The 13032-nt window shown below is 38.7% G+C and overlaps 1 long non-coding RNA gene across 1 annotated transcript; it reads right to left on the minus strand.

The window, feature by feature from the left end:
* Positions 1-4496: 4496 nt before the first annotated feature.
* LOC104085021 (uncharacterized) lies at positions 4497-7314 on the minus strand. Its single transcript, XR_683741.4, has 3 exons — positions 7193-7314; positions 7040-7103; positions 4497-5703 (listed from the first exon to the last, which is right to left on the minus strand). It is a non-coding gene; the product is annotated as an uncharacterized lncRNA (long non-coding RNA).
* Positions 7315-13032: the final 5718 nt, after the last annotated feature.

Here is a 13032-nt window from a genome sequence, read left to right on the forward strand (position 1 = left end):
ATCAGCCTTCCTCTGAAAAAATGGCACTAGTGCCCGACTCCTTCTAGAAGATCCCCTACATGAGAAAGAAAAAAACATCAAAGTCAGCAAAATGAGTCGGCTGAAAAATGGAACGACCAAGGGCCAATAAGGAAAGTTACCCGTTGAAAGAAGAGCCTGTCTGAAATTCTTGAAAAAGCTCGGCCAGTGGCGGATCCCTACGACGTGAGGGAAGATCTTCTCGACCTAGTCAAAAATACGCGTGACTAGAAGGGGAGGCTGAGTGTTGGCTACAAATAAAGAAAAAGTCCTTTAATTAACTCCAGGTAAGTAAATGAACAATAATAAGTAAAAGAAACAAGCACTTACTTGTATAATTCTAAGCCTATGGAAAGCCATCAGCGTTAGTCACTACGTCCTCGGTCCTTACGTAGAAAAGGTTGAGCTAGTATTGGCGACTGGCCTTATCGTCCGTCTTCACCACCAAACACTTGCCTCCATGATGGCGAAGATTCAGCATCGTCCCCCTATAGAAGCTATGGGCGAAGAGATGAACCAAATGCTGCAACATTACCTCGACCCCGGCCACCTCGAGAAATTTTGTCAGTGTCCTAATAATTTTGTAAAAATACAATGCAAGCTGAGCAGGGCAGATGCCATAGTGATGACATAATTCCTCCACCAACATAAGGAGGGGGAAATAATAAACGATGAGGAAATGATAAGCGTACAAGGCAAAAGATCTGGGGAGATGAACCTGTACCACGTCTCCACCAGTCAGGATCAGTTCGACATGGTCTAGAAGGCCGGATTTGGCCTTGAGTTCTGCCAATTCCATAGGCATCATTATCGATTTAAAGACTCCAGGCGCGACGTCATGTAACTTGGTGAAGTAGTAACTAGATTCAGGATTGCGGGGGATTATTTCCTCCACTAACGGGAACGCTTCATCATCAACAATGGTAGAAACACCCTCCTCATGAGAGGGAAACACAACTGCTAAAGGGGGAACACGACTCCCTTCACCAGCATTTTATGGTAAGTCAGACATGGTGCAAAGTAGCAAAGAAGAATAACGAGAGAGAAAGAATGGAGATAGAGTGAGGCAGCAGTGTGAGGAGGGATGTTCAGAGTAGAAAATAGCAAGAAGGACAAAGCTCTGGAAATTCAGGAGAAGCATCTTCAAACTCAAGTCCAAAAATAGCAATTTATAGAGATCATGGCACTAAACCCGAAAACGGCTCATCATAATTGGCACCGAAATCGAAAATTCCAATCCAATAAAGGGTCACACGTGAATTGAGGCAACACATCGGAAATATGCATCATAATGATGTTTGATTCCATGACATCATTATGTTCCTTGGACAGGATAACTCCAACACATCGCCCAGGAAACTAGAGGTATTTGAATTTTGTAGCCCACGGAAGACCACATGTCATGCTCGACACGACGATTACGACTCTTGTAGCTTACTCGAAAATTTCGACTAAAAATGATATTATTCGCTCATTAAACTCACTTGCGAGATCGATCTCAATAAGCGGAGGGAATAACTATATGGGTAAAAAATTATCGCTAATATGATTAAGTCATGTTAGCATTAAGGAGGCATTCATAGGCTGCCGTGCCTCATCACTACGACTCCAATAATGGTTTTCTCAAGGTTGAAATAACTTTGGGAATAATAATATTTGCAGTCGAAGAGTCACCAAGGATCGAGGTCGAGGAGTTGTCAAAGGTCAGGGTCGAGGTTGAGCATCCTTGACAGAGTTATAACGGCTAGTTCCATGATTAGGACACTAAAGAGAATATTCTAGTGGATATTCTCTGCACCTGAACTATTAAGGTTTCTAGGAACATGTTCCTTATATATAGAAAGAGACACAATGATAGGGGACATGAGATATTGATTTGTAAAGACACATTGACTTTATAGAGAGAATCTGACCTTATTGCAAGCATACAAAAATAACCTTTTTACTAAGATTCTTGTCTAAGCATTTTCACTGGATCCAAAAACAATCTAAGTGTTCAAAGGCTTATCAATCATTCATCATTGTCAGAAAAAATATCCACTGATCTCATCCCTTTCGAGTGACTCACACGTTTTATTTACTTGAATTTCATTTATTTCTATTTATTACTATTTAATGCCATATTACATTTTATTATATCATTGAATACTGTTATTATTGCCTATAGTCATTGTCATCCGGACAAATATACTAGTTATTTGTCAAAACACTGATAGATTTATCTTTAGAATATTATTACTAGTTAGAATTAACTCTTCTTTATTTAAATCTAATTGGTTGAACTAAAATCTATAGTTTTGGTCAAACATATACCTCAGTCAACATTCGAGGATTAATGTTCTTGGGGGGAGATTGTTACACCTTGTACTTCTATGATGTCACACATTGTGTAAATGACTTGATAAGCATTATTTAAATGAGTTTAAATTCATCATATGACTATATATGATGGTTGGATATAGAATATAAAGTTTGGGAAAAATCGATTTTAGGTTGCGGAAAAATCGACTAAGAATTTTCCTTGTAACGAAGCTTTTTGAGAAATTAATTTCGTATATTATATTAGATCTTTAGGAAAATATTATATACCAAATGTAAGGTCTTGAATATTTGTTTCCAACGCTTTTCATCATTCATTTATACGACGTTCGGATAAAGAGATACGAGCGTCAGAAGAAGGGGCGGTGAAGCATATATGTGGTTGACTTTTCAATCTTACTTTAAATAGAAGACTTAGTCTTATTTTTCCTAACTTTCTAGCAAATTCATGAACAATAAGAGCTTCCATAGCTCTCAAAGAAGTTCCTTAGGGTTTTAAAGCATGTCCATCATCCGCAACTCAAAATCAAGAAGCGAACACATCAACGCGATCCTTTCGACATAGGTAAGACTTTCCCGTCCTCCTTTCTCCTTATAACTCGAGTTTTGGAAAGAGTTTTATGGCTAAGAAAGCTTGTCACCTCTGTATTTTAGCTTTACAAGTATAAGTAAGGGTTTGGACCAAAGGGAACAAGGTTTAAAAGCAAGAACACAAGAGGTGTGTAGGGTTAGCATTTTGTTTACGACATGATTTAGTTTAGCTATGTTCTAGCCTTTCTTCTTGATATTTTATGTATTTTTAAAGAGAAATTTAAGCACATATTGTATCCTTGTATTATTAAATTCCCTATATGAATCAAGGAAAAAACTAGTTTAGGTTAGAACTTTAAAACACAATAAAAACAAAAAGGGCGAATTGCCTATTTGGCCTATGCCATCCGGACTTCCGTTTGTTCCGTTCCTTTAATGTTTTATGTATACCTAAATCCCATATGATACTAATATCTTCATTTAAGACTATATAAGCTTAATTATCTTTCGTTTATGCTTAGATTATTTCTAAACCATATTTAGACTTTCAAGTGACAAGTTAGCCACTATGAGCCGATATTACGTTCATAATCCCATTTAGTCGATCGTTTGACACTATTTTGGATAACTGGATCTCATTTAGTTTGATGTTATGATCTTGGACGGGCATCCATTCTCGTGTATATTGTGGTGCTTGCTATTTTTTCTTGGGGATCATCCAATTTTAGGGGAAACTCTGCCAAAATTTTAAGATATTGGAAGAGTTGGACATATTTTGAGTTCCTTGGTTCTAAATTGATTCATGAGGGACCCTAATGAGTTAATTAGCCTTAGTATCTCATGTACATACTGAGTTCCTCCCTAAAATAGGGATAGGCTCCTCCGTCCAACTTATGGACGACGAACGTCAGATTACGTTTGTGATTCCATTTATGGTTTCCGTCATGATCTCTTGAGTCCATATGATAATTCCACATGTGTTATGACTCATACATGCTTACATTTATTATGTTGGGGGATATAACCCACGACACCAATGGGGCCTATTGAATATATGATGGGGAGATAACCCATAACACTAGCCGGACCTATTGATTATATATTTACCTGCTGAGGAGATATAACTCATAACGCCAGCCAGGCATGTTATATACACGTATATAGCTACAGTTTGTATATCATGACCATACATGACGCTAGTTCAGATGTACAATTACCTAATTGGGGGGATGTCACGACCAAACCTAGGGTCGCGACGGATAACCGACACTAATTGCCGATCATCATTAAATATGCTGGTAATCTACTGATCATGAATATAAATAGATAAACTGAACAAGCATAAACATAGCTGATAAGAACTATATAATCTGGATGGCAGAATAGCCAGTAGACCATTGTACTTATTCCGGTTTGTCATCCTAGTCCCTGCACTCCATAGAGTTTCATCTAGACACTTATAGTTTCTAAAACACACTATCTTACACCTCTCTGATGGTTGACCTAGCTTATGTGGCATAGGTAAGACTGAGGTGGATAAAATTCTTGTTACACACGCGCAAAAAGAGCGTGATTACAAGGATTCCACAGAAAATGACTAAAATAACAGAAAAAAAGAAAAAGAAAAACACAAAAAACGAAGAACCCATGGTTCTCTTCATGTTGCTGCCATAGCTTTTATTTTCATCATAATTAAATAGCAACAGAAGATGAATCAATAGACAAGATCAGCTAAGAACCCATGGTTCGCAACAGGAACTTCATCCAACAACATCAAGAAGTATAGGAATTTCATCGGAGCCTGTCGAAAAATCATCGCTGGCTAGTGTTGATACTTCCGGATCATCAATGGCAAAGAACACACTGGAAAGGTTCGCCATCACCAGCAACGGAGACCACCGATGACCACCACAATTATTTCTTCTACATCACCCTTCTAAGTATAAAATAAAAATATACAAAAAAGAACCTAGCAGTTCAAGTCGAATCAGGTGAAGAATACCAAAAGGGGCGTGGATACGAAGAGCATAAACAAGGAAGAAAGATATGGGGTGCCCAAATCTAATCTATAATGGCGCGTGGGTGCCCAAATCAATTGCTTGGTTTGTAAAAATTATTAGATTTTGAAGTGATTGAAACTTCAATTGCTTCCTCTCCCACTTTCAATCCCTCAAAAATATGTGGTGAATATTCACAGATCCTTCTTTTTATTCCTTGTTTACAATGAGGTAGAGGTAAGAAAAAAACAAGCTTTTGATGTTTGCTAGTATCTCTGTTGTGGTTCGGTGGTTCGGTTTTAACGGGGAAGGTGACTTAATATTATAATGGTGTTGGAGGGTGAAGAAGGTGAAAATGGTGTCCATTTTGCCTTTAAAAAAATTAAAAAAATAATGTGGCATATGTTATCTTATGTGGCATATTTTATCTGATGTGGATATTAATATCAGCGTGATTGAGCAACACGCAGGGTCAGAGGGGTGTAAGATAGTGTGTTTTAGCAACTATAAGTATCTAGATGAAACTCTATGGAGTGCAGGGACCAGGATGACAAACCGGAAAAAGTACAATGGTCTACGAGGCTATTCTGCCTAATCTGCATGGCCGACAAGGCTAACACAAGCTGACATATGAAAAAATACTAACTGCACATGCGCATATCTACAAGCCTCTAGGAGTGCTGAGCTGAACAAGTACTGGACGACACAGGAGCTCGCTATAACCAAACTAGTTGACTGTACACACACCAAAAGATAAATAACTTTGGGAGTAAGCGGAGTGACTCCAATAGCTAGTGGATGGCCTACTGATGTGGCTCAAGCGCTGATCTATCTGTACCTGCACGGCATGAAATGCAGCGCCCCATAAGGTATGTGAGTACGATATGTACAAAGTATGTAGCGTTGAAAGTATATGTAAAACATACTAAAGTTTGAGTATAAGTTGGAAATCTGAATATAAGCTGAAAGCTAAATAAGAGTCTGAACTAGCAACTTATCTGGAACCGAACTGATGTTTAAGCTAAAATTGTGCTGAAACTGAACTACTGTTTGAAGTGGTACATGTCTGGCATTTTGGGCTACATCCCCCCAATTAAGTAACTGTACATTTCAACTAGCCTCATGTATAGTGATGCAATCAAAACTATAGCTATATACGCGTATATAACATGTCTAACTAGTGTTATGCGCCATAACATGTCTAACTGGTGTTATGGGCCATATCCTCCTCAGCAGGTAAATATACAATAAATAGGCACGACTGGTGTTATGAGCTATCTCCCCCCCAGAATATAATCAATAGGTCTCACTATCATTATGGGCTATATCCACCCAACATAATCAATGTAAGCATGTATGAGGCATAACACATGTGGCAGCATCAGATGGACTCAAGAGATCATGAAAGAAATCATAAATTGAATCACAAACGTAATCCGGCGCTCGTCATCCATAAGTTTGATGGAGGAGCCTATCCCCATTTTAGGGAAGAATTGAGTATTTACATGAGACACTAAATATAATTAACTCATTAGGATCCCTCTAAAATCAATTTAGAACTAAGGAACTAAGAATTTGTCTAACTCTTCGAATTTTTAAATATTTCGGCATAGTTTTCCCTAAAAGTAGATGATACCCAAAGGTAAATAGCAATCCCACAATATACACGAGAATGGATACCCAGACAATATTAGAACATCAAACTAAAGGAGAACAAGTTATACACAATAGTGTCAAATAATCGACAAAACAGAATTATGAACGCAATGTCGGCTCATATTGGCTAACTTGTGACATGAAGGCCTAAATATGATTTAAGAATAATCTAAGAATCAAAACATGATAATTAAGCTTATATATATATATACATATTCTTAAATGAATTTATTAGGATCATATGTGGGTTAGGTCTACATAAAAACATCAAAGGAACGGAACAAATAGAAGTCCGTATGGCATAGGTCAAATGGGCGATTCGCCCATTTTGTTTTTGTTGTGTTTTGAAGTTCCAACCTAAAGTCGTTTCTTCCATACATCACATATGGAATTTAATACTATACAAGGATACCATAAATGCTGAAATTCCCCTTGAAAAATGATTAAAAGATCAAGAAGAAAGGCTAGAATATAGCTAAACATAATTATGCCGAAAACGAAATGAAAACCCTACATACCTCTTGTGTTCTTCCTTATAAACCTTGATTCCTTTGATACACACCCTTCAATATGCCTGTATAGCTAAAATACAGAGGTGAAAATCTTGCTTAGACACTAATCTCTTTCTAAAACTCGAGTTATAAGGAGAAAGGAGGACGGAAAAATCTTACCTATGTCGAAAAGATCACGTTGATGTGTTCGCTTCTTGATTTTAAGTTGCGGATGATAGAATTGATTCAAGACCCCAAGGAACTTCTTGGAGATCTATAGAAGCTCTTCTTGTGCATGAATTTTCTATAAAATAAGGATAATGAAGACTAAGTGTTCTATTTATTGTAAGGTTGAAAAGTCAACCACGTGTGTGCTTCATCAGCCCTTCTTCTGACACTCATACTCTTTATCCGTATGTTGTATGAACAAAAGATCAAGAGAATTGGAAAATAAATTAAAAGAACTTCAATTTTGTGTATAATATGTCTCCAAAAGACCTTATATAACAAACGAAATTAATTTCTCAAAAAGCTTTATTAAAAGGCAAATCATTAGTCGATTCTTTCGCAACATAAATATGATTTTTTTACAAACTTTATATTCTATATCCAAACATCATATATGGTCATATTATGACTTTAAAATCTTTTAAATCATGCTTAGCAAATGATTTACACAATATATGACATCACAGAAGTACAGGGTATAACAATCTCCCCCCTTAAGAACATTCGTCTTTGAATGTGGACTAAGGTATACGGAAGCATTAAACAAAGATCTGTTACATACCTGGAGTAGTGAAGAGATGCGGATATCTGACTCACATATCCTACTCAGCTTCCCAATTCATATCTTCCACATTATTACTCTGCCATAACACTTTCACTGAAGGAATATCTTTCGTCCTCAATTGATGAACCTGCCAATCTAAAATGTGAACAGGTACTCATCATAAGCCAATTGCTCGGTGATATGCACATTATCAACTGGTAAAACTCTGGAAGGATCTTCAACACACTTCTGAAGCATGGAGACATGAAATATTGGATGTGCCTCCTGAAGCTCTACTGGAAGGTCCAACTCATATGCTACACAACCAACTCATCTGATGATCTGGTCTATATACCTAGGGATAATCTTTCCCTTCTTTACGAACCTCATAGCACCTTTTATAGGTGACACCTTAAGGAACACCCAATCACCAACCTGAAACTCTAGATCTCAGTGTTGATTGTCTGCATATGACTTGTGTCGACTCTGGGCTACTAGCAATCTTCCCTAATCAGTTTAACCTTATCCACTGCCTGTTGGATCAAATATGGACTATCAACTGAGACTCACAAACTTTGAACCATCCTATAGGTGATCTACACTTGCGCCCGTACAAAGCTTCATAAGGCGCCATTTGTATGTTGGAACGATAACTATTATTTTATATGTAAACTCTATCAACGGTAAGTGTTCATCCCAGCTGCCTTTCAAATCTAGCACACACTCCCTTAACATGTCCTTGAGCATCTATATGATTCGCTCGGCTTGTCCATCTCTATGGGGATGAAAAGTTGAACTCAAATTCACTTGCGCCTCCAAACCTTTCTAGAACGATTGCTAGAAGTTAGCTATAAACTGTGCGCTTCTTTCTGAAATGATAAGTACTGAAATACCATGGAGGCATACAATCTCCCTAATATACAATTTGGCGTAATCTTTTGCTGTATAGGTAGTTCTAACAGGCAAGAAATGAGTTGATTTAGGAAGCCTGTCAACTATAACCCAAATATAATCATACATGCTCAGCGTACGAGTCAGGCATGTGAAAAGTCCATATTCACTGCTTCCCACTTCCATGTTGGGATATCTATCTCCTGTAACAAACTGCTAGGCTTCTGGTGCTCAAAATTTACCTGCTGGCAGTTAGGACACTGGGCCATGAACTCTGCTATTTCACGTTTCTGTCCGTCCTACTAGTAAATTTGCTTAAGATCATGGTACATCTTAGTAGAGCATAGATGAATGGTTTACGTGGAATGATGTGCCTCTGCCATAATTTATCTAGGTAACCGTGCAATGTCTGGAATACAAAGTCTATCTTTATATCTGAGGACTCTGTCACTAGTAACTTTGTAAGGTGACTTTTTGTTTTTCCTAGGTACCTGATTGTTCTCAATTAGAATTGGATCTTCATATTGCCTCTGTTTCACTTAAGTCACTAAACAAGTGGTAGCTGTGTTCTGAACTGCAACTCCTGCATCCTATGAATCTATCAATCTAACTCTCGAACTGGCTAGTTGATAGAGTTCATGAGCTAACTCCCTTTTATGAGGCTGCAAGTAAGCTAAACTCCCCATGGACTTACGACTGAGAGCATTAGCTACAACATTAGCTTTACCAGGATGATTGATGTTTGGCTATAATTACATATTTTTAGTGCATTACTTATCTTGTATTTTGGGGCTTTAATGCTAAACTATACTATATTTGTGCTTAATTGAGTCTATTTTATGTGTAGGTACGTTGAAGACGAAATTGGGAGCAAAGTAGAGATTTTATGTGTATTTTATACACTACAAGAATGGAGCTATGATTATTTGATTATTGGATATATAAGGATTAAAAGTTTAACATTATAAAGGAAAGCAAAACAAAGAAGAGAAACAATTTGAAAAAGAAAGGAAAAGAAATGGAGGAGCTAGGCAGCTAGCACTAACTCTATTAGAAATCAGAACATGAAAATTGAATTAAAGAAGTGAGCGACACAAGCTTTGCTGCTCGCTATGGAGGTCGCGTTGCACAGTGTAATGCGAGGTGGACCGTGCGTTTTGCCTCGAGGCGAGGCCTCTAGCAAGGGTGTTCCGGGGTTTTAAAGCCTATTTTGTCTCCTATTTGGTTTTGGACTTGGCTATTTCGTTTGGGTCTTTTCCCTACACATAATTAGTCAGTAAACACCATTATTAGAGAGTTTGGCGACTGGAGGAAGAACATCATGTGGGGGAACACACATCAGGCTTGGAGGAGGCTTCTAGCTAGTTTTTCTTCTCTTCTTTTCTTTTAATCTCATAGTTTATTAGTTCTAGAGTTTTGGGTGCTACATGAACGTTGTAGTTTGAAGCTTGAATTGTTCGTATTATTTTATTATATTGGTTTATTTATTCAATCTTGCGCTTAATTATTTGATTGCTTGATCACCAGTTGAATACTATCTACAAATCTAGGATTGAACTCAGGAGAGGGAATTCTAGATTACACATAAGATTGAGTAGAGCAAGATCTTAACTCTGGGGGGAGGGGGGGGAGGATTCGCGGTTAGGATAGGAATATACCTAATCGCCTTGCTTGGTTACTATACAGGAATTATTAATGCAACAACAACCCAGTAAAATCCCACAAGTGGGGTCAGGGGAGAGTAGAGTGTACGCAGACCTTATCCCTACCCCAGAGGGGTAGAGAGGCTGTTTCCGAAAGACCCTTGGCTCGAGAAGAAGAAAAATAAAAAATAGACAATAGATCAGTGACAACAATAGAAGATTAAAAAATATTAACAGCATCGTAAGAAATAGAAAAATAGATGTAAAAGGAATAACTATAAACAACAATACCACCATAAAAATAGTGAGGAAACTACATAAACCACTAACAACCCACAGCGAAACAACAGCAGGCCAGCCCCGCCCCCGGAACAACCCTAACCTACAACCCTAATGCTCGACCTTCACCCCTTCCTATCCAGAGCCATGTCATCGGAGATCTGAAGTCGCGCCATATCTTGCCTGATCAACTCACCTTAATGCTTCTTAGGTCATCATCTACCTCTCGTCGTACCTTCCAATGCTAACGTCTCACACCTCCTAACCGGTACATCTATGCTTCTCCTCCGCACGTGCCCGAACCATCTAAGCCTCGCTTCACGCATCTTGTCGTCCGTGGGAGCTACGCCCACCTTCTCCCAAATATCTACATTCCTAATCTTATCCAGCATAGTGTACCCGTATATCCATCTCAACATCCTCATTTCTGCCACTTTCATCTTCTAGGTATGGGAATTTTTGGCTGCCCAACACTCAGCCCCATACAACATGACCGGTCTAACCACCGCTCTATAGAACTTGCCTTTGAGTTTCGGTGGCACTTTCTTGTCACACAGGACTCCATATGCTAACCACCATTTCATCCACCCCAATCCTATACGGTGCATGACATCCTCGTCTATCCCCCCATCCCCCTGAATAATTGATCCAAAGTACTTGAAACTCCCTCTCTTAAGGATAACTTGAGAGTCAAGCCTCACATCCATGTCCGCTTTTCCCGACTCATCGCTGAACCTACACTCCAGATATTCTGTCTTAGTCCTACTCAACTTGAAACCTTTAACCTCAAGGGTCTGTCTGCAAATCTCCAGCCTCTTATTAATGCCGCTTCACGTCTCATCAATCAGTACTATATCATCAGCGAATAACATACACCATGACACATCCCCTTGAATATGGTGTGTTAGCGCATCCATCACCTGGGCAAATAAGAACGGGCTGAGCGCAGACCCTTGATGCAACCCTATAACAACCGAAAAGTGCTCTGACTCACCTCCCACAATCCTAACACGAGTCTTAGCTCCCTCATACATGTCCTTTAATACCCTAATGTAAGCTACCGGCACACCTTTCCCCTCGAGGCATCTCCAAACAAACTCCCTAGGAACCTTGTCATGCGCTTTCTCTAAGTCAATTAACACCATGTGCAAATCCTTTTTCCTATCCCTGTACTGTTCCACCAACCTCCTAATAAGGTGGACAACTTCTGTAGTGGACCGATCCGACATGAATCCGAATTGGTTATCGAATATAGACACTACCCTCCTCACCCTTCCTTCCACCACCCTCTCTCAAACTTTTATGGTATGACTTAGTAACTTGATGCCCCTATAGTTGTTACAATTCTGGATGTCACCTTTGTTCTTGAAAAGCGGTATCATTGTACGCCACCTCCATTCATATGGCATCCTCTTTGTCCTGAAGATAACATTAAATAGCGCAGTCAACCATTCCAAGCCTGGTCTACCCACACACCTCCACAATTCCACAAGAATTTTGTTCGGCCCGGTCGCTCGGCCCTTACTCATCTTGCGCATAGCACCCACGACCTCCTCAACCTTAATATTCCTACAATACCTAAAGTCTTGGTGACTCCCGGAGTGACCCAATTCCCATAACACAATGTCTCTGTCCCCTTCTTCATTCATAAGCCAATAGAAGTAATCCTGCCATCTCCGCTTAATCTGGGCATCTTTCGTTAATACTCTGCCTTCCTCGTCCTTGATCCAGGTCACGAGCCTTCCTCATCCTTGATGCACCTCACACCTCATAGGAATTATTAATGTGTTCTTGTTAATTCTAATTCCATAGGAATATAGGCGTTAGATTAGCTTGAATAGGCGAGTAGTACTTCGGGAGAAGGCTACGAGCAATATTAACCCTGTCAACCAATAAACCAGATAAATTAATTAGATGATTTAAGTGAAAAACTCAACGGGATTGTTAGCTAACCCATAGCTCTAGAATATTCACTCATATTGAATTCGTTTTTAAGCTTGTTGTTGTTTTCTTTAATCTCTTAATTTGTTACTCTAGATTAAATTTTAGTTAAATATTCATATTTTGCAATTTGCTTGAATAGATTAATTGTTTGGTTTAATTTAGTTGATAGTTAATCACATGTCCCTGTGGGTACGGTATCTGGACTTACAATCCTATATTACTTGTCGACCTCGTATACTTGCGTGTGCGTTTGGGAGAAACAATGATAAAGAATGTCAACATTGTAGTCCTTTAGAAGCTCTAACCATTGTCTCTACCACAAGTTCACCTCCTTCTGTTTAAATATGTACTGGAGGCTCTTATGATATGTATAGATATCAACATCAATGCCATAGAGATAGTGCCTCCAAATCTTTAGTGCATGAATAACCGCTCCTAGCTCCAAGTCATGTGTAAGACAATTCTGCTCGTGCTTCTTTAACTGTTTGGAA

This window comes from Nicotiana tomentosiformis, chromosome 11 (assembly GCF_000390325.3).
Source record: "Nicotiana tomentosiformis chromosome 11, ASM39032v3, whole genome shotgun sequence".
Taxonomy (NCBI): Eukaryota; Viridiplantae; Streptophyta; class Magnoliopsida; order Solanales; family Solanaceae; genus Nicotiana; species Nicotiana tomentosiformis.